The 27,900-nt window shown below is 35.7% G+C and overlaps 1 long non-coding RNA gene across 1 annotated transcript; it reads left to right on the forward strand.

Moving 5' to 3' along the window:
• The first annotated feature begins 8,066 nt into the window (after positions 1-8,066).
• LOC140511279 (uncharacterized) lies at positions 8,067-25,732 on the forward strand. The gene is made up of 4 exons (XR_011969487.1): positions 8,067-8,123; positions 9,473-9,657; positions 16,237-16,410; positions 25,289-25,732. It is a non-coding gene; the product is annotated as an uncharacterized lncRNA (long non-coding RNA).
• Positions 25,733-27,900: the final 2,168 nt, after the last annotated feature.

Genomic DNA, 27,900 nt, shown 5'->3' on the forward strand with positions numbered 1-27,900 from the left:
CTATGTCACCACCATAAAGCACTATTATATTAGAAAGCAAACCCTGATAGCTTCAAATGGAGGCTTCAGTGGAGGTCAGATAACAAATGAAGCAGTATCCATTGACACAGTCTCATTAATATATACTGGTTATCTCTGTCACAGAGTTGTTTCTTGTTTATATGGTGACATGGTTTAATTGTATCTAACAGACAATGATAATTATGAACTTTAAAACCTTCTTCTGATCAAGAAGATCCAACCTCTACTATCACATATTGACTGTGGAACCCTGGGCACATCACTTATGCTCTCAGTGTTCTAGATAATTCTCTAAGACTGCAAGGTACACAAAATGTTTTTCTTCATTGGAAATTCCCTACACTGAGAAGTATAGGGAACAAGGTCTGGTTCAAAAGTTTAATAGCTGGCATTTTAATAGCACTAAATGCTTTAAAAAGCAGTCTTGGCGAGAAATAGGGGGGTATTTCATAGGTGAGAAAACTGAGGTTTGCATAGATTGAATGACTTGTCCAAGCTATCAAGGAGTCAAGCTGGATCTCAAAACCTGGTGTTATGATTTAAAATCCAGTGCTCTTTCCATATTATGGTTGCTCCAAAGCATTGTATTTACAGAATCACAAGCATGTTCCTTCTAGCTATATTGAAGGGTAGTTAAAGTATCATTGTCATTTTATAGTTCAGGAAACTGATACTTAAGAGTAGTTGTGAATTTCTCCTACTTCCATGCCTAGGAAATAAGTGTAGAAGACAATGCTTGAATCCAAGAGTCTCTAGTTCTTTTTCTAATATGCTATAAATTGCTTCCTCTTCTGCTACTACTGAATTTATTCCACCACATTTAAAAGTCGATAATCAGTCCCATACCCAAAAAGCCAAGAGTTGACTTAAAATTGTCTGCAATGTTTAGACAGATGACTTAAGGTAGGGATATAATTTATATTTGCAGTGCTTTAATTTTAAAGCATTATATACATATGGACTTTATGGAACCTTAGAGAAATTCTCGTCTTCCCATTCTTGTTACAGTTGAGGAAACTGAGTCCCAGAGAGACTAATTGGAACTTAAAGGAAGTTATCTCTATCGGGTCACTTATTGACTTAGAAAACCACACGTTAACATTTATCTATGTTGTATATATTTTGTTAAACTTTTCCCAATTACATTTTTATCTGCTTCTTAGCTTCTATGACTGCCTTTCAAACTTAGCTCAGATACTTCTTCCTTCACCAGGAGAAGATTAATGACTTAACATCAATTATGATGGAAAAAGTATTAGGGGTAGGATTTGAATTCAGTTATTTCTGAGTCTAAATTCAGCACTCTCTTGATTGTACCACACTGCCTCTATCTTTGAACTCTGATGAATCTAATAATAAGGAAGGATTCTTTTTTTAATGAATAAAACACCAGTGAGAGGGTGCCCTATTTTTTCTGGGCAACCCATGAATGCAGAAGCGTTTTGTGCCCTTTACAATTCCAATCATGTACAATCAGAAGGAGGAAAGCTTTCCACCCACCTTAAAGGCACAGGCTAATGATCAGGAAAGGCCAGGCCAATGCTGCTAATACCTCTCCGTAGGGGACTGACACCTTTTTCTCATCTATGAAGAGAGCTGTGTAGGAGTGAATAAATTAATCAAGATATGGCAGGTCACTCTGAAAAACTGTCTACTCTTGAACTAGATTTATCCTTAATGGAGAAATGGGACAGTTCAGAAGATTCCAAGGAAAAGATTGACAGTTAATGGAAAAGTGAGCGCCCACCAGGGATTAACATCAATTTCATGAAAGCAGTGCTCTCAAATCAAGCTTTTAGTTAGAATAATGGAAGAGAGATCAATTTATTTTTCTAAAAGAGTTAAGTTCTCATATTAGATTACTTTTTCTGGATCAAAATAGCTTTCACCTATCAATACAAAGAAATTTTAAAATTGAATTTTTGTTCTAAGAATGGATAAAAACTCATTATAATTATTTTACCACTTAGGGCTATTTCCATATGTCTTGTAGTCCAAGAAATCAAAACAATTTCAAAGGCTCTCAAAAGCAGGTGATTTTTCTGATGATAATGAGGAGTAAATCCAAAGAAAGTCTCTGAACTGAAATAGAACATCTTCAGTTGGCATATAAATAACTTTATGTAAGAAATTTATTATTAGGATAAGTTTGTGTTTGCATAAATTTTGTTTGAAATTTGTATTATTAATATATTTGTTCTCCTCAATGAAAAACTCAGATTACATTACACTTGTCATCATCCTTTACTTGAATGTCCATTATCCCTTTCACACTTCCTTAGAACAGCAGTTATGTCAGGAAAACATTATCATTTATTAGAAAAGATTGTCAGTTATTTTCCTCTCAATTAATTGTTCAAGAATAATCATTTTTTACTAGTGTTGTGAATTAAAATCAAATATTATATACAGTTGAGTTATTTTAAATATCTCAGATGTTTTGATTGATTAATTAATTAGGCTTGGACCTGTGATTTCATTGGTGTAAGGATCTCCATAATGAAGAAATTCCTTTAGTCCTTTAATTTCTGCAAATTTAAAGTCTTATAGAGTTGTTTTTGGGACATTGAAAGATATTAAATGATTTAAGATCCTTGCACCTCAGTTTCAAGAATGAGGATTTGAATTCAATGGAGTGAGGGGTTGGCATAGAGGACCTTTTTTGAGGCTCCTTCTAGCTGTAAGTCTGTGACTTATCTAGGGTCACAGTCAGTATGTGCCAAAGGCATGAATTGAACTCAGGTTTTCCCAACTCTATCCATTATGCCACAGTGTCTCAAATTTCACAAATATCATAGCATAAACTACATTTCAAGCACAAGTTCCCTGACAGAAACTTCATGGTTGTAAGAAATTTCTATAGGTAAGATATTGGATATGCATTTTCAGAAGCTGCCAGTACATTTCCTTTCTGGGCTTCACTTCTTACTCTATGAACTTTTTTTTTTTTACCATGCCACAGAAGCCTCCTCAGTTCAACCCTGGCCTTTACAGCCTGGAAGTTCATTCTTCCAGCGTTCCCTCTTGTGATTGTCTGGCTTCTTCCAGAACCTCCATTTTTAGGAAAGGGTCCAGGCCAGTCATGTCTTCATTCTTCTCTGGATTCTACCCTTGATTCCCCAGATTTTCATTTCTATGCCTCAGCATAAGTAACTTTCCCCAACTCTCCAGTTTCGACTTCCTTTTAAGTATTATCCTTCCCCCATTACAATTCAAGATCCCTCAGGATCATGACTATCATTCTCTCAGCCTCTATTGATATTCCCAGGGTTTAGCACAATGCCTGGCACTAAAAGCTAACAAAAAGCTTGTTGCCTTGACATAAGCAATAAAAGAACTAAAAGGTACAAAAGTGAACTGAATATCAGAATCTCCTGAACTTTGAACAAAAAAAATTCGGTTTATAAAACTGGCTAATCTGATCTGTGCATCAGTTTGCTTATTAGAAATTGAAAAGTTTAACATAATTTGTGTGTAACTTAGAATGATGTCAAAGCCATCTGCTTGGCAAATACTGATTATTTTATATGTTCTACATATGTTATATGTAGAAATACAATAGCTCATTACTATATCAAAAAGCTAGAGTAGCACTGTTAAAATGAAAAATAGAATAACTAATACATTTTTCTTTCTTATCTGCTAATTATGATATCTGTTTAACAAATATATTTAGATTTTTAATTAATAATTTTAACTTGGGATTATATGGCTTGTTGACTTAGAGAATAATGTAGAAAGATTTGTATAAGATAGAAATACAATGTCCTCAAAAAAATGCTAAAGGTTGCTTTTCCAGTATTTTGTGAAGACCCTCCTGGGTGGGGGGCAGTTGGGGTTCATTCTGCAGCCCCTTCAGTATCTTGAGATCCTGTAACTTGAGGGCATCCTAATGTTCTTTTCCCCTCACTGTGTTATAAATTCCTTCAAGCAACGATCTCCCTCATCCTGTGTCAAAAATTTTCCCTCATCTTTCATCTTTGACCATCATAAAACCTTAAAACTACATCATCTTGAACATCCAGAGGCTTTCTGTCTATATAAGCCTAGTCCTTCCAAATATCAACCTTTTTGTAGCTCCTCACTTATCTCAGACCTGTGAAGCTTTCACACAATAAAGTTCCCATTGGTTAAGAGAAAATTGTCTAAGTGAATTCTTTCACACCTGAACCTTTCTCCCAACTCTGACCTCAAGAGTACACATATTGGTTTTATATTACACATGCCTTCTATCAAAAATCTTTCAATTCTTTTTGGCATATGGCATCAGACTCAATAAATGGATGAATCTGAAAAAGTGGAGGATTCTCTTTTCTCCACTGCCCCTGCAAACTGTGAAATATTAGAATCAAGCAGACTGTTGTACATTTTATGTCAGGGACTCCCAACCTTTCATTGGCAGAAAATAATTTTCTTTTAGCTTGTACTGTCGACTTAAAAAAATAATTAAAATTTTAATTTTATCTTAAATATAAGAAGCATCTAATAAAACTTATCAAGTTCCCACTATATGCAAAGCATTGTGTTAGGTACTGAAATCAAATGCCTTAATCCCCATAATGGATACTGAACTCTCTACATGTAGCAAATGGAAAGTGATAAAAGTAGTTAGAATCAGTATCTCTAAGAAAAAGTTTAGATATCCAGTATGCATTGGTGTGTTTCAAAATCCATTTACTCAGTTCAGACAGCAGAAACCAATATAGACCAAGTTACAAAACAGGCAGGCTGGGATCAGAGAATCCTAAATATTGAGCCAGAAAGGACCTCAGTGGTCATCTAATTTCATCCTTTCATTTTCCTCATGCGGAAATTCACCTTCCCTTTGGCTGTTTCTCTTGTATTTCAATATTGAATCCTATATAACATTTTGCAAAAACAAAAACAAACCAAAACTTACAGGGGGATCACAAGCTTCTTTTATGGAGAGAAAGGAGAAAATGTCTCTGTTTTGTTTGCACAGAGATAACTGGGTGGAAATGCAGGAGAAGGTGGCAGCAAAAGAAAGCCAAAAGATTCGATATCAAAATAAGAATAACTTTGTATCTTTCTGGAACAAAAGAGAAAGAGCAGTGCCCCAACAAGATTCTGGGCCATCTTGCATTAAAGTGCACATAATAGGCTTTCACATCTTCCCTTATTATATTTTAGTAATTTGGAAGTAGCAGGTGGTACAATAATGTAACACCCTCCTCTATGCACTTAGTTCTTGTCGAAAGGAAAGGACTTGGAAAAGGGGACATCAGTGGGTCATGTAACTGCCTTGAGAAAACAACTTTTGTTTGTTAAAAAGGCAGAACCTTCCTTTTAAAGGTAACAGCAGCCCTAATGATTCTGGAATCTGGTATAGAACCTAAAATCTGGCAGGAGATAGGGAGTGAATATCACATAATTATATTTCCATCCTCTCCTCCTCTTCCAAATTAGTCAATGAAGTGTCATTTAGAAACATTAGGAATTTTTAAAATACAGGATTCCCCTAAACCTCATAGATCACCATGCTTTTCTTATCCCAGGAAAATCCTATGGCTAACTCTCTACTTGTGTTAGGATCTCAAACAAGATGCTCTAGAGATACCAGTGCAAGGAAGAACATTTTACCCCTCAGTTATTGCTTAGTCTTGATAGGATGAGACCCATGACTTCAAAGAACTTGGGAAAATAGTAAATAGAGACTGGAACTGAGTTAGGAAAGCCTGAGTTCTGTGTTAAGCAGTAGAATCAAGTAGCCTAATGCATCAACAGGTATCGAGTGTTGTATGGTACCTCAGTCACTTATTAGCTTTATGACCCTGGGCGAGTCTCTTAATCTTTCTGAGCCTTGGTTTACTATGTTTGTGCTTTGAAAATTTTAAGACAATTATTAGTACAATACTCAAAACATAGAAAACACTTAATAATTGTTATTTCACTCCATTATACCATTTTCAGTGGAAACAAGATAGATAAAAACAGAGACATCACTGTGTTCATTGGAGGTTCAGGGTGATTAAGGTTTAAGGGACTGTTATGTTTTCATTGTACCTACTTTTGCCTTCAATTGAATAAACAGTAGGTTATTGTAATTTGATATGACCTACTCACGATGACAATGAAGACGCTGGGCATGGTGTCTGATCCAATATGCACTCCATCCCCCTTTTCTCTCTCTGCGTTGATTCTAGGGATAATTCATTCATCCCATATTTTCCTATTTCCAAAGATCATGGGGGTATTCTAGAAGGGCAGTCACTGCTGCTACACACTGCTACTCCTCCTACTAAGAGTCTTAGATCTAACCCTGTTATGATGGCATTACACCCTTGCTACTTGGCACTGTTGATCATGAGACCCCACTGTTATATCCTCATTGACAACAAATCAGTTATAATGTCACCATTGATTCCTAAGCATTAAATATATTGACAATAAAGCAAAATTAAGAATAATCATAATGTATACTCAATAAAAGGCAAAGACAGTAATAATCAATCCATCAATAAGCATTTATTACATACTTACTATGTAACATATACTGTGTTAAGTACTGGTAATACTTAAAACATTAGCAATCTATAAATCTAGGTCATAGTCTATCATCAATACAAATAGTGTCTATGGAAGGGAAAGAAGCATACATTTATAGAAATATAACACATGAATAGAGAAAGTAAATACCCTTTTTTAAAGAAGTTAAATGTCTGATTGAGGGTAAGTACACTGCTGGTAGCTCATGAGCTATAGCTTTATAGTTATCTGAGATCCCCTCAGGACAATCCCTAAAGTCTTTAGGAGAGATACATTAGTTGTGCTTTGGAGATCTGTCTTACTAGTTCAAGTAGTATATGGGAAAAGAGGTCCCAAGCATATGCTATCGGAGGAAAACAGATTCATGCTGCTAGTCTATAGTCAGAACTGTGAACGTGAATGAGATGGGCTCACCCATAAAACGGAAGCAGATAGCTGAATAGATTCGAAAGCAGAATCAAACAATGTGTTGTTTACAAGAGATACACTTGAAATAAAAAGATACATATAGAATTAAAATAAAGGACTGGAACAAAATCTATTATGTTTTAGTTGAAGTAAAAAGGGCAGGGATAGCAACCACGATCTCAGCCAAAGCCAAAGCAAAAATAGATCTGGTTAAAAGACATACTGCATTTTACTAAAAGATACTATAGATAATGGAGTAAAATAAAAAGGATATGTGAAGCGTCTTTGATAAAGGCCTCATTTCTCAAAATATAGGGAACTGAGTCAAATTTATAAAAGTAAGAGCCATTCCCTAATTGACAAACGGTCAAAGGAAAATTTCAGAAGAAGCAATCAAAGCTAGTTGCAGTCATGAAAGAAATTCTCTAAATCTCTATTGATTAGAGAAATGCACATTAAAACAACTCTGAGCTACCACCTCACACCTATCACAAATAACAAATACTGGAACTGTTGGTGTAGTTGGGAACTGGTCTAACCACTCTGGAGAATAATTTGGAATATGCCAAAAGGGTTATAAGACTGCTCCTTACCCTCTGATCTAGCAATACCATTTCTAGTTCTGCTTACCAAAGAGATCAAAGGAAAAGGAAAAGGGTAAACCTGTACAAAAATATTTTAGAGCAGTTCTTTTTTGTGTTGGCAAAAAACTGGAAACAGAGGAGATGCTCATCAGTTGGGAAATGGCTTAACAAGTTGTGGCAAATGATTGTGATGGAGTGCTATAGTCCTATAAGAAATGACAATGGGACAGTTTCATAAAAAAATCTGATAAAACCTACATGAACTGATGAAAACTGAAGTGAGAAGCAGGAGATCATTGTGTACAGTAACAGCAATGTTGTAATGATGAACAGCTGTGAAAGATCTAGTTATTTTGATCAATATAATAATTAAATACAATGCCAAATGATTCATGATGAAAAAATACTGAGAACTGATAAATTCTTAAGTGTAGATTGATGTATAATTTTCTTGCTTTAATTTGTTTTGTGATATGGCTAATATGGAAATGTTTTTCCATGATTTCACATGTATAATTAATACATATCAATTTGCTTTCCTTCTCAGTGGGTAGAGGAAGAGTGAGAGGGAGAGAGAGAATTTGAAACTCAAAATTTAAAAAGGTAAGAATATAAAATAAATAAATAACGAAATTTAAAGAAGCCAGCAGACTATTGGTATATTAAAAAAAAAAGATCCTTTTTTTCTGGGAGATTTTTGAGATCATCAAAGGATATTTGCAATTTCCTAATAATAAAAAAGTAAGCCATACATATTGGCAAGTAAGAACATTGAGATATGCAAAGTCTTAAGTTTTGGTTTAAAAATTAACTTCAGAATTGTAGGATCAAAGAGACATGCTGAAAAGAGTTGTCTTTTAAAATTTTGGGGTAGCTATAAGCCATTATGATTCAGTGATGAATCCAATGAAGCCAATATGACTCAGCAAAATTGTAAATATTATTGATTCCTCAAATTTGGATATGATAGCTTCTTTTACTCTGGTCAAAATTCATCTTCACTTGCTGTTTACTTCTGGGTACTCCATCTTTGAAAAGACTTTGACAAATTGCAAAGAGTGACTACTGGGACGCTTAAGGAAGATGTGATTGTTAGCCTGGAAGACAGAAGACTTAGGGGTTGGGAAAGGACATGGTAATTGTCTGCAAGTATATGAATGATTGTCAAATGGAAGTCAGGTTAGACTTGTTCCATTTGGTCCCAGAAGGCAGAATTAAGTGCAATAAGCAGAAGTTTCAGGGTAATATTTAAGTTTGATGTAAGGATAATTTTCCTAATATTTAGAACTTAATGTGAAATGGATTGCTTTCATATTTATGGAGTTCACTATTAGAATCATAGAATTTTTAGAGCTGGAAAGGAAGGGTGGAGGGAAAGAAACAATTATTTATTAAGCATTTACTATGCAGTAGGTCCTATGCTAAGTGTTTTTGACAGATGCCATCTCATTTGATCCTCAGCACAGTGTTAGGAAGTAGATGACATTGTCAGTATTCAGTTGTTTTCAGTTGTATCAGACGGTGACCCCATTTGGGGCTTTCTTGGCAAAGATACTGGAGGTCCTCACCATTTCCTTCTCCAGCTCATTTTATAGAAGAGGAGACAAACTGAGGCAAACAGGGTTAAGTGACTTGCCCAGGGTCACACAGCTAGTAAGTATTTGAGACCAGATTTGAACTTGCCTTCTCAATTCCAGATCTAGCGATATACCTTTATCTACTGTATGTCACTTAGCTGTCTCTAAAGAAACCTTTAAAGATGACAGTATTCTTATATTCACCCAGTGCTCTTCCACCCCAGGCCACATGGCTGTCTCTAATGTACTCCAGCATGTACCTAGCCCAGTCATATCTGAGAGGAATCCTAATGCCAAATTTGGTGTCTTCTAAAAATAAAAAACAAGATCTTTTTCCAGATAAACTAACCATGCCTCCCTTACTTTTTTTTGTAGAGGAGAGCTTTTGAATCCCAGGGTGAGACTTTCCATTTATCCACATCGAATTCACCTTTTTAGATGCAGCCCATTGTGATGGCCTTCTGGAACCTTTTTGGATTCTGATTCTCTGATGCGAATCTCATTTGAGTTCTTCAAGGAAAGACTAAGTAACCATTGCTAAACACTCTTCTACAGAGGTGGTAATTATTATTTCTTATTGGTATTGGTTGGAGTAGATAGATGCTAAATCTTTGTTTTTCTGGGTACAGTAAATGCACTAATGTAACTCTTCTTCCTCCATGCCTGTCTTTCATGATATATATATATTTTTTATTTTGATAGCAGGCAAAGCAATAGCCACATATAGATCTTTGCTTCCTCCTCCTTTTACTCCTTTCACTTCATTGCAACTGATAAGTGGCATGACCTTGTGTCAAATAAGTAGTCTAATGGAGTTTAGGAGTGATGCAGATTTTTAAGGTAATTCTACCCAGTATACATAAATGCTAATGTATCATTATCATTAGGCTTATTGTTAAGAATTTTATTCTCAATTTGTAGTTGCATTGAGAAAGTTTCTTGAATAGCTATGTAGTTGTGGGTACTCATTTAATACCTCCTCCCTCTCAAGAACTGTTCATAGATAGATAGACAGACAGACAGACAGATGCACAGATGGATAGATAGAAAGATAGATAGATAGATAGATAGATAGATAGATAGATAGATAGATAGATAGATAGATAGATAAATAGATTTATTAAATGTTCACCTAGCATGAACCAGTACTATATGGCAATTCTGGTAACTGAGCAATTTATTAGCTAGCCATTTAATAAAATTTTCTACTACCTATTGACTAGATTAGGGAGGGAACTTCCCTTATCTTATTTCAGAAAAGTTTGTACAATACCCTAGTGCCATGGCAACACAACATTCCAGTATGGGTTTAATTCTCTTTCACTATTTTTATTTTTTCTCACGGATATAAATTTGTCATTCACTAATGAAACATACATTAAAAGCACTTGTTTCCCAATGTGTGATCTAGTACTGATTGTCCTTAAAGTAGGCACTGATATTTTTAAATGACTAATTTGAATTGCTCATCCAACGTAGGTATAGAATATGCCTTTCTAAATAATATTTAGCTATCAATCATAAATGGCAAACTAATCAGTCTAATGGAAAGAACAAAATATATATAAGGACAAGGCTTTTAGGAAATCACCACCATAACAATCAATCTCTGTAGTAATCAGTGTTTCTAAAATAGTGTCCTCAGAACCCTGGTAAGTGGGTCATGTGAGTATTTTGTATTCCTCTTTTCAACTGAGGAAACAGGTTTAGAGGGTTCAGAAATTTACCCCTGGTCATACAGGAAATAAGCATGGCAGGTGGAATTCATGTCCTTGTTTTCTTATAGCAAGTAGGACATTCACCCATTCCATTACACTATGCTAACTGGCTAATCACTTTAATAACTGCTTCAACCAAGTACCTCTGATTACAGTTAGAGAGAACAATATATATATTTAGAAGGGAATAAAAGTCTTCTAAATTCATAAAGAAATAAGACAGTGAGGGAATAAGATAAGGGGGGTATAGAAGGATGTGGAGATTCATGGGAAAGGGATAAAGGAGGGATAATATGTATTTTGAAGGCTATAAAAGTCTTCTAAATTCAGACAGAAACAAGAAGGTAAAGGGAAAGGTTGTGGGGAGACAATAAGGTAGAGATCTTTGGAGGGGAATAGGTTAAGTACTAAGGGGTCAAGGTAGTAGCTAGAAATAAAGTAGAGGAGTCAGGAGGGATAGGAAGTAAGAGATATACACAGACATAAAATCAAGATCACGCTTAGAATTTATTAGGAAAAAAAGTAGGGTGATAATCATGATCTCGGACAAAGTTAAAGCTAAAATGGACTTAATCAAAAGCAAAAAATAGAGAAGCTACATTATATGTGAGCCATGTTAATCAATATTGTTTTAGACTATTTAAAATAACTACACAATATATGGTTGGAACATTGGTGTGGTGTAGGAAATGATGAGCTGGTGGACTTAGAAAAATACACAAAAACTTGGACTTATGAAGATGTTATCCACCTTCAGAGAAATAGAGGACAAAGAGGCATAGTATGCATATGAATGTATGTCTATATAGAAGTATGATTATAAGTCTATGTATGTGTATGTAAATGTATATGTATATATGTTTGTGTGTACATGGGTATATGTATGTATGTATGTGTATGTATATGTGTATATGTATGTGTGTATCTACATTTAATTGTAGCCTTCTTGGGGAAAGAGGAAAAAAGAACAAAATAGAAACTACACAGCAGAAGGCAAAAGAAAAAAGAAGGAAGAAAAGAAGGGATGGACAGCTCTGAGCACAATGTGCTCTATAGACTTTCTTGAAATGGAAATTTATTGCTGTATATTTTGAATATTCTCTTATATTCTGCTGTGCACCTGGCAATGGATTTATCTTCTTTTATTTTATATCTAAGTTGAACATAAATTAATTAAAATAAATTAATGAAAATTAAAAATCATGACTTTCAAAGTTGTTTTTAAATCACATTTCTTTCAGTTTTTTTTGTTGTTGTTGTTGATTGGCAAGTAGATGAAGAGAAAAAAATATTATCTAGAACAAAAGTTCTTAACCTTTTTTGTGTCATGAACACTTTTGGTTCTCTGGGGAAAACTGTAGACCCTTTCTCAAAACAATGTGTTTAAATTCACAAAATAAAATTCTCAAGATTACAAAAACAATAAGGTCATAGTGAAAATAAGGTTGTAGTTTTACCTCCCACCCAGACCCCCCCCGTAATCCATCCCTGGGACCCAGGTAAGAAAAAGACAGATCTAGAGAAATAGTAATAATAAGATTAATAATAGCACATTAATATTGTACTTTAAATATTACGAAGTACTTTATAAATATTATCTAATTTTTATCTCCACAACAATCATGTGAGGTAGATACAATAATTATCCTTATTTTGCAGTTGAGAAAACTGAGACAGAGAGCATTTAAGTGATTTGAGAAGGGGTCCCAAAGCTGGGAAGTGCTTGAGATCAGATCTGAACTCATGCCTTCCTGATTCTAGGCTTTGCCCTGTACCACCTAGCTGTCTCTAAATTCCTTTTAGGGATAACAATGCTTTTACATCGTTCAGATTAGTCTAATATCTATAATATTACATGTTCAGCTTTTCTAAATCACAGAATCTTCTCAATAGAACATTGCTGTAATCACGTGACAAATGGTTTTTGAATGAATAAGGTTAACTTATAAAATGATTATATTTTGTTTTTGATTAAGCAACTGATTAAACTTTTGTTGGAATTGTACAGTAAAGTATTTCTCAAGTAGAATCATACAATTTAGAATTAATATAAAAATTAAAAAAATCTGAGATTTATAGCCAGAAGGTTTGGAGGACATTTAGCCCACTACTCTCACTTTACAAATGAAGGAACTGAGGCCCAGAGAAGTTATATAATTATCCCAAGGTTACACAGGTAGTAAATGAAACCCAGCCATCTGGATTCTGAGTCTAGCCTCTTTTCTAATATCCTGCGTTTAAGGCATCTAAAAGATCTTCTTGTCCAAACACTCATGTTACAAACTAAGCAACTGAGGCACAGGTATGCTAAATAATTTGTCGTACATCACTGCCATAGTAAGCAGAAGAGCTACTCATTTACTTTTTGTTATGTAAAGTTGCTTCAATAACAGGGTGTCCTTGTAAATTAGTCAATCATCTCACACTTGAAGTTTCTGTTGGGAATTATTAGTGGAATCATACTAGATGTCAAATGCTATGAAATTTTAGAAATATAGAAGTGACCACTGACATCATTGGAATCTAAACATTTCTATGCAGTTACTTTCTTAATTCACTTGAGATAATGAAGTGGGTGAACAGAAGTGGAACAGTCATTGTGAGTACATGATGACTTTGCTCCTCCCGTATGTGTACATCCTTATTTTCATTAACTTTCAGGGTCATCCCATTGTGAGGTTGGGTAGGAGTGAAAGGACTCACTCCCTTTACCAAGAAACAAATTAGCATTTTATATTGTTTAATAACTGCATCCAATTGCAATGCCACCAAACAGCTATTAAACAGCAAGGACCCTGCCTGCACAAAAACTCAATGGCGCATAACACCTCTGATTAGATGCACTCTTTTTTCTGAAAGTGTCATTATTCTTAGAAGAAATATTTCATTACCCTTAATATGAGTCCAGTTTATGCACTCATAACCTAATAACTCTATCTCAAGTCTCTTAAGGTGCATAACTAAGCTTCAAGATAAATTTTCTAATATTTGTAAGGTGTCTCTTACTGAACTGAAATATAGGACTGAAATACTGTGTTTGAAGTTCTCTGTCACAGCTTATTAAAAGTCTCATCAATTGCATTGAGGGGGAGGTAGGGAAAAAGGTTTCTACTATTTTAATGCATACATTGTATTACTCTTCAGCTGAAACAAAGCTGTATTCTCAGCAGTTTCCAAGCAACGCATCTTTTTCAATTACTGCTTAGTATTGGATTCTGTCCCTGGTTTACTGAATGTATTTTCCTTCACTGACTATTTCACATACAGAGCATTACAAAAATAAGACCATTGTATTATTATGACCTAATCTGATGTATGTCATGTGTCAGGCTCTTTCAGTAAACAACAGAAATAAAATATGATTTAAAAACTGTATTAGATCAGTTGAGCTTACTCTCTGCTAAAGAAGAAATCAATTTAGTTAATTTCTGTTCAGGAAGAATTACTGCAGTTTTTATAGGATTTCTGATTCAGATGTGAAATTCTCAATTTTTTAGGGAAAGAAATAGAGTTACAACTATTTTGTAAACATCATACTAATTTTCATCTTATAAATTGTGTAAGATGAGATTTCAACCAACTTAATAGAAGCAATGATTTCTGGTTAACCAATTTTATAGGTTCCATTTGGTAATTAACTTATATCTCTAAACTAATTTAGCCTTAGCCCTCCTATATTATACTCCTTAGAACTGAATTAACCAACTTTCAAAAAGAAAATCCCTAAGATTTCTGGTCCAAAACACTATGTATGGAGTGATATGGCTAATACCATGTGTTCATATCCCTGTCTAAGAAAGAGGGGTTTTCTGATGGCAGATTCATGCTAAAATTTAATCGCCTGTCTCATTAGCTCACTCCACTCCATTCAACATAACTTACATTTACACAGGGAGAGCTCCATGTTTTTTAAAGAACCTTTCTCACACTTATGTGAGGTAGGTACTAATTGTCAGTATCATTATCTCCATTTTACAGTTCATGAAAACTGAAGGTCAGGTGAAGTGTCAGTCCATCAGTAAACCAAAAGACATTTATCAAATGTGTCAAGGACTCGTGATGCAAAGAAAACAAGTTAAAAAGAAGAGAAGAGAAGGAAGGAAGAAAAGAAAGAAGATAGGAGAACATGGGCCCTGCCTTCAAGAAGCTTACGTTCTAATTGTTGAATTAATTTACAAATAACTAGGTACAAATAAGATATATAGAGAGTAGATGTAAATTAATCTGAAGAAATATTAGAGCTGGAGTATCTGAAAAGACTTCTTGAAGGAGATGGATTTTGAGCTGAATCTTGAAGGAAACTGGGAAAATCAGCAGATAGAGATAAGGGGACAAAGTATTCCAGACCTGAAAAACAGTGCAAAAGTTGGAGATGAAGGAACTATAAGTAGGAGAGTGTGACAAGATCATAAAGTATGTGTAGAGGAGTAAAGTTGGAACAGTTAAGAAAGAGCCAGGTCATGAAAAGCTTTAAATGCCTAGCAGAGGACTTCATATTCAATGCTGGAGGTATTACAAAGCTACCAAATCTAATTGCATAAGGGAAGTGACATGGTCAGACCATTAACCCTACAGATGTCTGTCAATCTTCACAAAGTCAACTTCAGTACCAAATATGAAGTCTTCTCTGGTAGAACTCCTCTTCCTGGAAGTCATGTTATGGCTGGCTGCTCTGTATTGGTCTAAGATGAAGGTTAAAAAGTGTCTGTGTGGATGAAGAGTAGGAATATTTTGTTATCTTTCTTTTTCTCTCTGATGTCTAGCCACTCGTCATTCCTCCAAGCTTAGTGGTACTACTGCTTCCTCTTCTCCCTCTGTCCATATGGGGAGTCATACCCTTCTATGTGGGTGTTCTTTTTAGAAGAATATAAATTTTGATCACTAATGCTTTGCAAAGTATCATGGAGTTGAGGGGCTAAATTTTTTTCTTCCTTACTTATTTATTCCATCATTTTTGGAGACACTGAGAAAATTAACTCTTTTGTTTCATGTGGTTTTTCATTTTTGAGTTCTTGAAATATAGCTCTGAAAAAACAGGCTCTCATAAAACCTGTTGGGATTCAAATAGAACTACCTGACTATGCCTTTAAACACAGATCCCTTTAGCTCTCAATGATTGGCCAATAATAGGCCCAACCCAAGCCTCCTTTGCTCATTATCTGAATTTTGATGTTTCAAAATGAGTGTAAATAGCAATTATTTTTATTCTGCCCAGAAACTCTGACGGTCTTCCCCTCTTGGACAGATTCTTTTGTGAAGGCATAGGCCATTTTTTTGCCTCTACTCTTACCTATCCTTTAATTACTGAATGGAAATTGCCTCAGATAAACTGAGACCTGGGAAAGACCTAACTTTAAAAGGCCAAGGTTTCCCATTGCACTGGGGTCTTTACCAGTCATCCTGACCTATGTTTTACCACAGAGATTGTGATGACTCTGGAGAAGACAGTGAGCTCATGACTCTGGGCAGCTCTGCCTCACTCAAATCCAATTCACCTTCAAGTCAAGACTTCACCCAGCTGATGCCATTGGTCCTCTTTGAGAATGAAGGGCAAACAATGAGAAGTACTGCTAGTGGACCAGTTTTCCAAGCAAGGTGAGGACAAGTTTCTTCTCTGGCCTTTGTCTCTTCTCTGGCTGTCATTCCTTTATCCATGGGACACACTTTCTCTTAATCTGTAAGTAAACCTTAAAACCTCTGAATTCCTTTAGGACCCAGTTGAAATTCTACTTTTCCTGGTGACCTTTTCTAGTTCCCCCAGCTGCTAATGTCTCTTCCTTTCAGGCTACCTTATAGCCATTCAGTATTTATCATGTGTGTACTGATTTATGCATATAGTCTCAGTTCTTCCCTGCTCCTAAGGATATAAACTCCTTAAGGATTGTTTTGGCTTTTAGTTTGCACTTAGGGCCATTTATCTCCCTCCTCCTTCCCATTCTCCCAATTTAGAAAACAAACAAACAAAAATTCCATGGCTACAAACATTTAGAGTTAAGTAAGACAAATTTCCACATTGGCCATATTCACCCCCTTAAACATTCAAACAAACAAATAACCAAATAACAGTAGGAAAAGACACAACACAAAAACTATGTTTCAATCAGCTAAGTTCATCAGTAGCTTGATTCTTTGTGAATTCTGGAATCATGATTGGGGTGTTGATGAACACTGGCTGTTTTTTTTTTTTTAAATTCCTGTTGAAGTAGGAAATAAGTAAAGACATCCTATTTTGAGGAACCTCTCCTGAAAGCATAGAAAGTAACAAATTTCAGCAATTGAGGGGACTTAATTCTCCCTAAAGTTGTGTTTTTCACTGCCTCCCAGTACCCTCCAGCCTTCCGGGTCCCATATGTTTAAAGACCTAACATTGATGAGCTACTACACCAGCATCTGCTCTTATTATTGAGTGCACAAAAGTCCCCAAAGATGTTCCTCTGGCTTCAAAAACACAGATACAACTTGCAAAGAATATTTAAATGCTCCTTTTGAGGTTATGTTTTTCTCCTGACCTGAATCTCAGAATTCTATTGGATTTGAGCTTCTGGGACCAAACTGAACCTTTTGAGGTTTGTCTATTGCCAATCCTAAAGCTAAACATGATTGAATAAGGTGCATGTTTTATTAGAAGGAATGAAGAAACTCCTGAGGGGGACAAATATCATGTTTTTTAGGAAAATGTAAAACTCCTAAGTATGGATTAAACTAAAATTCAACTGTATGACATATTTGAAGTCTTATTAATGCTTAGGTTATCTTCCTGAAGTAGTTTTACTTCTGAAAAGAACTTGATTTAATTTTTGAGAACTGAAATGAATAATATTAAACATGAAGATCAATTTCTTTGTAGGTCATGCTCTCCTCAGGAAAATACATCATTAAAATGAGATATGAATTATTTTTAAAGGGTGATATCAAAGCACTGTATAGCAAGAGAAATCAATAATATTAATTTGAGTGATTCTAGGTAGCTTCATTTGAGTTAAAGAACTAGGAAGATTGAATTTTTCATGGTTCACTCCACTGTTTTACATCCTATCAAGTTCACTTATATTTTATAGGATCACAGGAACCTAGGTTTTGAAATGAAATTTTTAATCGTCTAGTCCAATACTTCTCTACCTTATCCTATGTATAAATTTTTTCACACAATCTCTGTGAGGGCATTCGACTTTTGCTTAAATTCCTACAGTGAGATATCTTCTGCCCATTCTTCTGTTGAAGTGGGAGAACCATGGGGGCAATGACCTTTTTTCTTAGAATCTCTTATGATTAGCAGAGCACTTGGTCCATATCAGGTGTTTGATAAATGCATGTCGATGGATTGGTTCCATTTTTATACATCATTTATTATGTATAAAATCTGATTTCTGTAACTTGTATCTGTTTGTTTTCCCTTGGGCAAATTAGATAGAATGTCTCATTCCTTATTAATGAACTATTAAGATATTGACTGTATTATATTATCTACTAGATCTTCTTATGTTGATGCCAGGTAAATGATAACTGTTTCCATTCATTCTAAAATGTCTATTTTTTTCTGTTATGAGTCTCCTCTTAAGGACACATTTGTTGATGAGGACTTTTGGAACTGTTAGTAACATTATTGAGAGGTAAATGTATACAGTTTGAGTCATTTCCTATTCAAATATCTCTTAAATATATCTCCTTCAAATCTTAATTGTTGATTAAAATATTACAATATTATTTATAAAATATTTCTTTTTGGGTAGGGAGTAAAGAACCTATAATTTCATACACACACACATATACACACACACACATATACACTCATGTAATATCCATATCTATACGAAGTAGTGCAGAATTCATTTGTGAAGGCAAACTAGGCCATTTTTTTCCCCTCAATTCTTACTCAGTCTTTACTGAATGGGCATTGCCACAGATAAACTGAGACATGGGAAAGACCTTAGCTTTAAAAAAAAAATAAGATCTCAAGCATAAACCACAGAACAACAGAGTGAAAGAGGTTTCCAGCAAAGGTAACCTGGAAGGCTGATAGGAACGGTCTATCTCATGGGATGCTGAGCCCAGCAGAGCCTGCTCCTGGCTATGCAGCACTGGGAGGAACAGGACCTGAACAGACCTCTGGGCAGAGTTCCTAGCAGGGAAGGTCCCAGATACCTCAACCCATAAGCAACAAAGAAAGCTCCAGAGGTCAGTGGGGGAGGACTTTCCCATATGGATGAGAGGGAATTGGGTTTCTCCAGAATAGCCCCAGGCAACAGCAGAGGCTGCAGTAGCAGACTGTAGGCTGCTACAGAGGCCTGGAAGCAACTTGGATCCATTGTTCAGGCAGCTCAGCCTAAAGCCTCTGGTGGTAGAGATCAGCTGATCTAAATGCCAGCCCTGAGTGATGACCCCACCCCCACCCAAAGCCCAGGGGAACCAAGTAGCTGAGTCTAATCTTTTCACAAAAGCTTCAGGAGTCAAGTAACTGGCTGGAAAAATGCCAAAAAAGGGAAAAATAATAAGACCATAGAAGGTTTCTCTCTTGGTGAACAGGTCTCTCCTCCCATCCTTTCAGATGAGGAAGAACAAGGCTTACTGTCACAGGAAGTTAAGACCCCTGCCTCTGAGGCCTCCAAAGTGAACTTAAATTGGACTCAGGCAATAGAAGAGCTTGAAAAGTGAGTTAGCAGTTTTCTAGTGGAGAACCAAAAAATACTGAGGAAAATAACACCTTTAAAAAGAGGCTAACTCAATTGAAAAAAGAGGTCCAAAAAGCCAATGAGGAGAAGGAGGCATTAAAAAGCAGAATTAGTCAAAATGGAGGAAAAGGTTCAAAAGCTCACTGAACAAAATAGTTCTCTGAAAGAGAGAATTGAATTCAAGGAAATGAATGACTATGAGATAAACCAAGAAGTTAGAAAACAAAACCAGAAGGTTGAAAAAATAGAAGATAACGTGAAACACCTCATTGGAAAAACAACTGACCTGGAAAATAGATCCAGGAGAGACAATTTAAAAATTATGGGATTATCTGAAAGCCTTGATCAAAAAAAAGAGCCTAGATATTATCTTCCATGAAATTATCGAGGAAAACTTTCCTGATATTCTAGAACCAGAGGGCAAAATAAATATTGAAAGAATCCACTGATCACTTCCTGAAAGAGACCCAAAAAGAGAAACTCCTAGGAATGTTGTGGCCAAATTTCATAATTCCAAGGTCCAGGACAAAATACAGCAAGCAGCTAGAAAGAAAAAATTCAGATATTATGGAAATACAATCAAGATAACACAGGATCTGGCAGCTTCTACATTAAGGAATCAAAGGGCTTAGAATAGGATATTCCAGAAGTCAAAGGAACTGGGATTAAAACCAAAACTTACCTACTCAGCAAAACTGAGTTTGATACTCCAAGGGAATAAATGATCATTCAATAATATAAAAGACTTTCAAGCATTCATGTTGAAAACACCAGAACTGTATAGAAAATTTGACTTTAAAGCACAAGAATCAAGAGAAGCTTGAAAAGGTGAACAGCAAAGAGAAACTATAAAAGACTTTCTAAAGCTGGTTTGTATTCCTACATGGAAAGAGAGTATTTATAACTCTTGAGACTTTTCTCAGTATTTGGGTAGGTGGAGGGATTACACACACTCACACACACACACACACACACACACACACACACACATAGAGTACAGGTAGTGTTGAATCAGAAAAGACAATATAAACAAAAAAAGATATAAAATAAAAATTAGGGATGAGGGAGGAACATGCTGGGAGGAGAATGGAATGGGGCAGGTTGTAACGCATAAAAGAGATAGAGAAAAACCTTGTTCAATGAAGGAGAAAAGGGAGAAGGAGTGAGGGAAAAAGTGAAGCTAATCTCTCCACATATAACTTAAAGAAGGAATAACATGCTCACTCAATTTCATATGAAAATCTATATTATACCACATTAAAGTAGGGGAGGAGGCGACAAGTGGGGTGAGGGGAATGATAGAAGGGAGGGCAAATGGGAGAAGGGAGCAACTAGAAATAAACACTTTTGGGAAGGGACAAGGTCAAATAAGGGAATAAAAAAATAAGGGGGGATAAAGTAGGATAGAGGACAATATAGTTAGTATTATACAACATGATCATTACGTAAGTCTTCTGCAAAATGACACCTATATGGCCTATATTGAATTGCTTGCCTTCTCAGTGAGGATGAGTAGAGAGGGATAGAGGGAAATAAGGTGGAATTCGAAGTATTAGAAACAAATGTTGAGAATTATTATTGCATATAACTGAAAAATAAGAAACCCAGGTAATGCGGTATAGAAATTTATCTTGCCCTACAAGAAAAGAGAGAAGATGGAGATAAGGGAAGAGTGAGGTATGATAGAAGGTAGGGTACATTGAGGGAAGGGATAATTAGAATGCAAGGTATTAAAGGGTGGGAGGAAGGGAGAGATGGGGAAAAAAACTGGACATGTTCCAAGGTGATATAAAAGCAATTAGTATTAAAACAATTGACAATTAATTACTGAGACTAAATCAGGGACATCTTTAGTTTGGGGAAATGAATTTTAGTCTAAGTCTCCTAGAGGCAAGTAACTTTGGGTAAAATTTGGCATTGATGGATAAGTTAAGGTTTTCATGGTAAATTTGATTTTATAACTGTTATTTAAGCAGAAACTAGTACAAGTATAGAAAGGCGTGTAAGCCACTTAAGACTTGCCTCAAAAGATGTTCCTTAGCCAATGTGAGATTAGTCATATCTGAAACCTGGTTATTGGAACTTGCTATTTTAAGATGCTATGGGACTATTAAGTGACTGTTCTTTTGAGTCTAACTCCAGGTATGGATAGCAAGAAAGGTGGTCTGAGCCTCTAATCCATGATGTCAGGAAGCCTGTGAGATGATGGCATGAACAGCAAAAGGTGATCTCATGAGTAAAGTGGGAGAGCGGCTGTTCAGCCTGGGCTGAGGTAGAATTCTCCTGACTCAGTCACTGACACCTGGAAGACTTTAAGCCTGGAACTGACATGAAGTGGGGAGATAGTGTTTCTTTGCAATGTCCCTACTCTTAGAGGCAATTTCCTATAGTCAAAAGGTTTGTAAGCCTAGTACCATATCTATTAAATTATAGATTGGTGGTAGGGGAACATCCCAGGTCAAATCTAAAATTAAGCTATTAGGTTTAGTAGTTTAGACCAACAACAATAAGTTAGGGTCCTTTAATTCTTAGTAATAGTGTGGAGAAAATTAGGTCAAGGGCTTATGAAGTTAGCGTACGTAGTTATTATTTGTGTCTCAGTTGGTTAATGTCAAAAAAAAAAAAATCTGTTTGTGGTCTATGTTGTAAATGCTTTAAAAGAAATATCACCTGACCAAAAATTGGAATTGTGTTATGTGACATGAACTGTGTTAAAAATGAAAAAAATAATATAAAAGATAAAAAAAAAAACCAAAAACAAGATCTCCCATTGCATCTAGGGTCACTGGCAGTCATCTTGACCTATGTCTTGCCACTGGACTCAGATGACCTGGAGGAGAGGAGTCTGATGACCACACAGCTCTGTCTCATTTAAATCTAATTCACTTGCAAGTCAAGACATCACCTTCCTGATGTCACTGGTCCTCTTTAGAAAGAAGGACAAACAATAGTTTATTATATAATAATGCTATATAATATACATAATGTGTAAAATACATATATACATACATAAACACATATATGTATTATGTGTATATGTGTATGTGTATACGTATTGCATTTGACCCCATGGGTTACATGTTGGCTTTTTCGATGATCCGTATGGGTTTTTGTATCATACACAGGGAGTTGTTCCTGTAGTGGTGATGAATTTGTAGAAATTCATCCTCTTGTTCCTGTCATTTCCACTTAGGAACAAGAAGAAACAAAAGGGAAATTTAAGTTCAAAGTCAACAAACACTTTTTAATAATTAGAATTATCCAGAAGAGAAATTGGCTGCCTCTGGGGGTATAAGATACTTCTCTTTGAAAGTCTTCAGGGAAAGGCAATGTGACTAATAGTTATAAGGAATCCTTTCAGGTATGAATTGGCCTAGACACCCATTAAAGTTCTGTCCAACCCTCCAGATCTGTGATATGTCGAGTAGTTTCTGCACGAAAAACAAAGCAAACCTAATCAGCCATACAAACAGAAGGAAATAAGGCCTGTATATATTTATGAGAAAGTTACTACTCAGGAAGAAGCAAATTGCCTCATTTGATGGTTTATCATTGGAAATGATTAAAAGTTGTTGAGGTTTTTTCCCTCTTCTCAGTTAGGACAAGTTACTGTAATAGGGATATAGCTTCTGTAACCACCCTATTGACCACAGGGAATTTTGATGGAGAAGTATTTCTGGAAATAACCCTCTTTACCTCTAGGGTGGAATATTGCTTAATCTCCTCTGGCATTTAAATCCCTTCACAACTGAGCTCTGAACTACCCTTCCAGACTTATCCTATATTACTTCCCTCTATACACTCTGTAATCCAGTAAAACTGACATTCTTACTTTTCCCCATGTACAGCATTCCAGGTCTTCTCACCATGGATGAAGTGCATCCTCCTTCACTTTCCCATCTTAGAAGCTCTAATTTCCTTCACAGGCCAAATCAGGCATCACTACCTGCATAAAGCCTTTCCTGATTCCCCCTCCATTTACTAGTGCTTTACTCTCCCAATGATATTATATTTATTTTGTATAAAGTTTGTATATAAACAAATGTATAATTACCCAGTGTATTAGGAACTGACACGTGTGAAATACATAGCATGCTTAGCTATTAAAAATTTCCAACATAGGAGATATTGATTCTGGGAGAGCTGGAATGTCTAATGAAAGAACCTTGGAGACAACTTGGACTAGGTGTATATCTATAACCTGTCCTAGTCTGTTACCCATATGATTAGGAGAAGGCTTTTCAATGGGCAGTATAGTCAGAAATGGTGGTCCTTCAAAAATATAATGTCCAAAAGCCTAGAACATTCTTCACTTTGCTCCCTTGGTTTGTCTTTTCTGCTGATGGCATAAAATGAGTGTTGGTACTGTAAAAGCATAAATTTTAAGCTTTCTTCCTACCAGGGGAGATGTGACCTATGACTATAGGCAAGGGTGCTTTTTCTGCCTCAGCATTTATTCTTTTGTTTTTGTGAAAGGATGCAAAGGATCCAAGAGACACAGACTTCCCTGATTTTGCAATTGATGAAAGGAAGATTCTATTCACTTAAGGAAGATTCTATTTGTAATTATGTAGAGGATGGATTGAATTGAGAAGAAGCTATACTATAGGTGATATTAATTCTGAAGTACTAATAAAGGTGTAATTATCACTGTTCTCCTAGCTTTTGCTAGCTTTTTCCTGACTCAGAAATATCTTGTAGAAGGCTTTCACCACAGAGAAGTTAAAGATAAAACCCCCAGCCAACTTTATTGGCTGAGTTAGGTAGTTTTTTACTTGATGGGAAACTCCTTTTCACAAAGTCCTCAGAAAAACAAAACAAAACAAAAAATCTGCAGCTATATAGAACTTTTTGACCTAGTTCATGAGATGGTATTCTCTCCCACTGAGAAGGGCTGAAGGTCAAAAGAGCAAGGTAGTGACCTAGACTACCACTATGCACTCCTAATTGATATGAGTAGGTTTGTCATGTACCTCAGTCCAGAAATCCCTCACCTGGAGTGCGACTAGATAGCTGACAATGGTTTCTGTCTGTCCGTGACTACACTCAATCAAAAAGGTTTGACACTGTCCTTCTATATCCTTAGAGTACTCCTTGCTTCACTATATAGCAATAAAATCTCCCTTCTATCGTTACTTCCATCTTGTAGCTCCTAATTTGAGCCTGGGGCAGCGAGGTGGTGCAGTGGATAGAGCACCTGTGCAGAAATCAGGAGGAACTGAGTTCAAATTTCACCTCACATACTTGACACTCACTCGCTGTGTGACCTTGGGCAAGTCACTTAACCCCACAATTGCCTCATTCTGGGTTATCTCCAGTCATCCTGATGAATATCTGGTCACTGGATTCAGATGGCTCTGGAGGAAAAGTGAGGCTGGTGACCTGCACAGCACCTCCCTCACTCAAAACAAAGTCAAGTGCAAGTCATGTCATTATTTCTCTGATGGCATGGTCTTCGACAACAAAGGACGAACATACATACATACATAAACTTGAGCCTAAACATTCAGTTTTGCACCTTTTTGAGTTGAAGATCCTATGTAAAATAAAAAAGAGATGCCTGATAAGGATCAGGAAATCAATTTGGAGCAAAAGAATACAATACTAGAGATTAGGAGTGGGAGTCATCTTTGTTATGCTAAAACAGAAAATATAGAGAGTGAATAGAAGGGGACCAAGGACACTCAGCGCCTTAGGGAATATCAACATTAAAGGTGTCCAGAGGGAAAAACTCAGAAGAGGTATTAAGAGATTTTTTTTCTCCTTTGTCCAACACATAAAAATGCTTTGTTAATTTTTCACAGAATCAAGTGACCAAATGGAAGGATGCCAGGGAAATAACACAGATGTCTCAATAGAATGATCTAAGAGCAATTAGGGATGTATCCCTCAAGTTAAGATGAACTCAGACAGATGCTGAGTGTAAATGCATAGAGAGCTGCCTATATTTTCCAGAGAAGACTAGAAAATGGGGAGCTGACCAATAAGCTGACTAAAAAGAAAGATCTTGCATGAATCTCACCTCAAGCGTTGCAGAAGGAGAGAATGCTGGGAACCTCACTTTAGTGGACAAGAGAAAAAACAGAAGAAAGTCTCTCCCCAAGAGAATAGCAAGCCAGAAAGTCAAGAATGAAGAAGTCTATTGAATAAAACCAAAAGTTAATTGTTTGTAGAAATAAAGGTCAAATGACAAAATTTTAAGAAATTAAACAGTAATCTCTATAGTAAAATTGAATATTTTGTATTATTAAGACTGACATTGGAATCTTAACATTAAAAAAGTTTTTAATTAGTCATTGTCTATATTTTGTGAAATATATTTTCAGACACATTTATTTTATTTAAAAGAAACAAAAATTGTCAGTTAAAATCCTTAGTGCCTTTGTTATAATGAAACATTGGGACATTTTTGAATCACAGAGAATATAGAGAAGACTAACTGAGAATTTTATGCTTATATCTCAAAAATCACTAAGTAAGAATAGAATTTCTTTCAAATATTACAAAACTAGCACAAAAATCCATTTCTTGTCACTACACATCAAGAAAGAGATGGAAAAACTAAAAAAATCAGAGGACAGTAGTGAAAGTGACAAAAGGGTTCCAATGCTGACTGTAACTTTTTAGTTTCCTTCTGAAGACACTGGTCTGTCACCTTGTAATCTCCTTAATGACTGACTTGCCATCAATTCAATTCACTGAAAAAAACCTGAGAAAGAATTGAGGCCATCACAATCTCTACTGCTTTAAATGCCTCCCTTCATACCTCAGCCTGACCTTTTCTCCCCTAGCCTTTTTTCTTTTCCAATACTTTTCTTCTTGTAGCTATACCTTTTTACTTAATGAAAGAACATGTCCTATAATTATTTTATTTCTGTCCTCCCATCAATTCCAGCTTTTTTCATTTCCTTAGGAACCCTTTTCTCACAGAATATGTTTAAACACTGTTCTCTGCTGTTCTGAAGAAGCTGTATAATAAAATAAAACTACAGACATAACATTGCCTTGACCAGTATCATGACATATTAATAGGATCAATAGGTTTTAACTATTCCTCACCAGAGAGTGGTAAAACAACACCAAAGCATCATTAGGCTAACTGCCTATTGAAAGCATTTATAACATTTTCACAATGGGAATTATCGCCCCTCTCTTAACATTATTTTGCCTAATTGCATTATTAAGGACTTAATTAATGTTATTTGGTGCAACATGCCTATGCTTTCCTAGCAAACTATTTGTAATAGCAAATTAACTGAAAGTAATCTAGCTTATCATTGTTTGGGCAATGATTATATAAAAATGGTATATGAATATGATGGAATAAAACTATCATATGAAATGAAAAACACAAAGAATTTAAAGAAATTATGGGGAGACATATGAAGTGATATGGAGATATTAGATACAATTAAGACAGATTAGAAATGCATGTGATATAACCAATATTTCTATATCATTATAAAGTTTTCAAAGCCTTTCCATGAATCAATTCATCTGAGCCTCACAATGACTCATCTTTGGTATAGACTACAGATATTACTATCTGTCATTTACATGTTAGAACCTTGAAACTCAGTGAAGAGGTTAAGTGACTTGTTCATTGGCACATAAGTAGAGTTTAAATTTGGGTGTTCTTGCTTCAAATTCAATATGCAAGTCACTATTCTACACTTTATTTTCTTATCCAACAGCAGAAAATCTCTGTTAAACATATTAGAGGACACTTATATTTGATAAATACAGATTTGTTTTACTATTAGTAAGGAGAGAAAAAAATGTGATTATATTTGCAATATGCGATCTTTTTATTATTTTGTTCTACAACATATATCTTAGCAATGTAATGATTAAAAAAATACAAATGGTTTCCACTTTAAATCCTGTACATTTAATACATCTTTTGCAATAAATAATCTCAGTTTCTTCCCAATCAATAGCACTTCTACCCTAATAATGCAGGACATTGATTAATATTTTTTAGTAGCAAGATGGTGGTACATGCCTGTAATCCTGGCTAATGGAGGGAGACCAGGGGGTGAGCCTGGCGGAATACTTGAGTTTAGATCAGGGTGGGGAACTTGTGACCTCAAGGCCACATGTAGCCCTCTAGGCCCTTAAGTGCAGTGGTTTGGATTCAGTCAAAGGGCCACACTTGAGGACCTAGAAGGCCACATGTGGCCTCAAAGCCGAATGTTCCCCCCCTCTGATTTAGATGTTCTGAGAGGCAACTTATCAGATATCTGTGCTAAGTCCAGCATAGAATATGTCAGAGTCCTGAGATATGGTGATCCTCTAAAAGGTGATGGGGAGGAGGGTCATCAGGCAGCCTAATTGGAGATTAAAGAGCTCAGGTGGGAAACGGAGAAAGTCAGAAGTTCCAAATATTGACAGTAGGTTGGCCCTCTTGAGTGGT

Source organism: Notamacropus eugenii, chromosome 6 (assembly GCF_028372415.1).
Source record: "Notamacropus eugenii isolate mMacEug1 chromosome 6, mMacEug1.pri_v2, whole genome shotgun sequence".
Lineage (NCBI taxonomy): Eukaryota > Metazoa > Chordata > Mammalia > Diprotodontia > Macropodidae > Notamacropus > Notamacropus eugenii.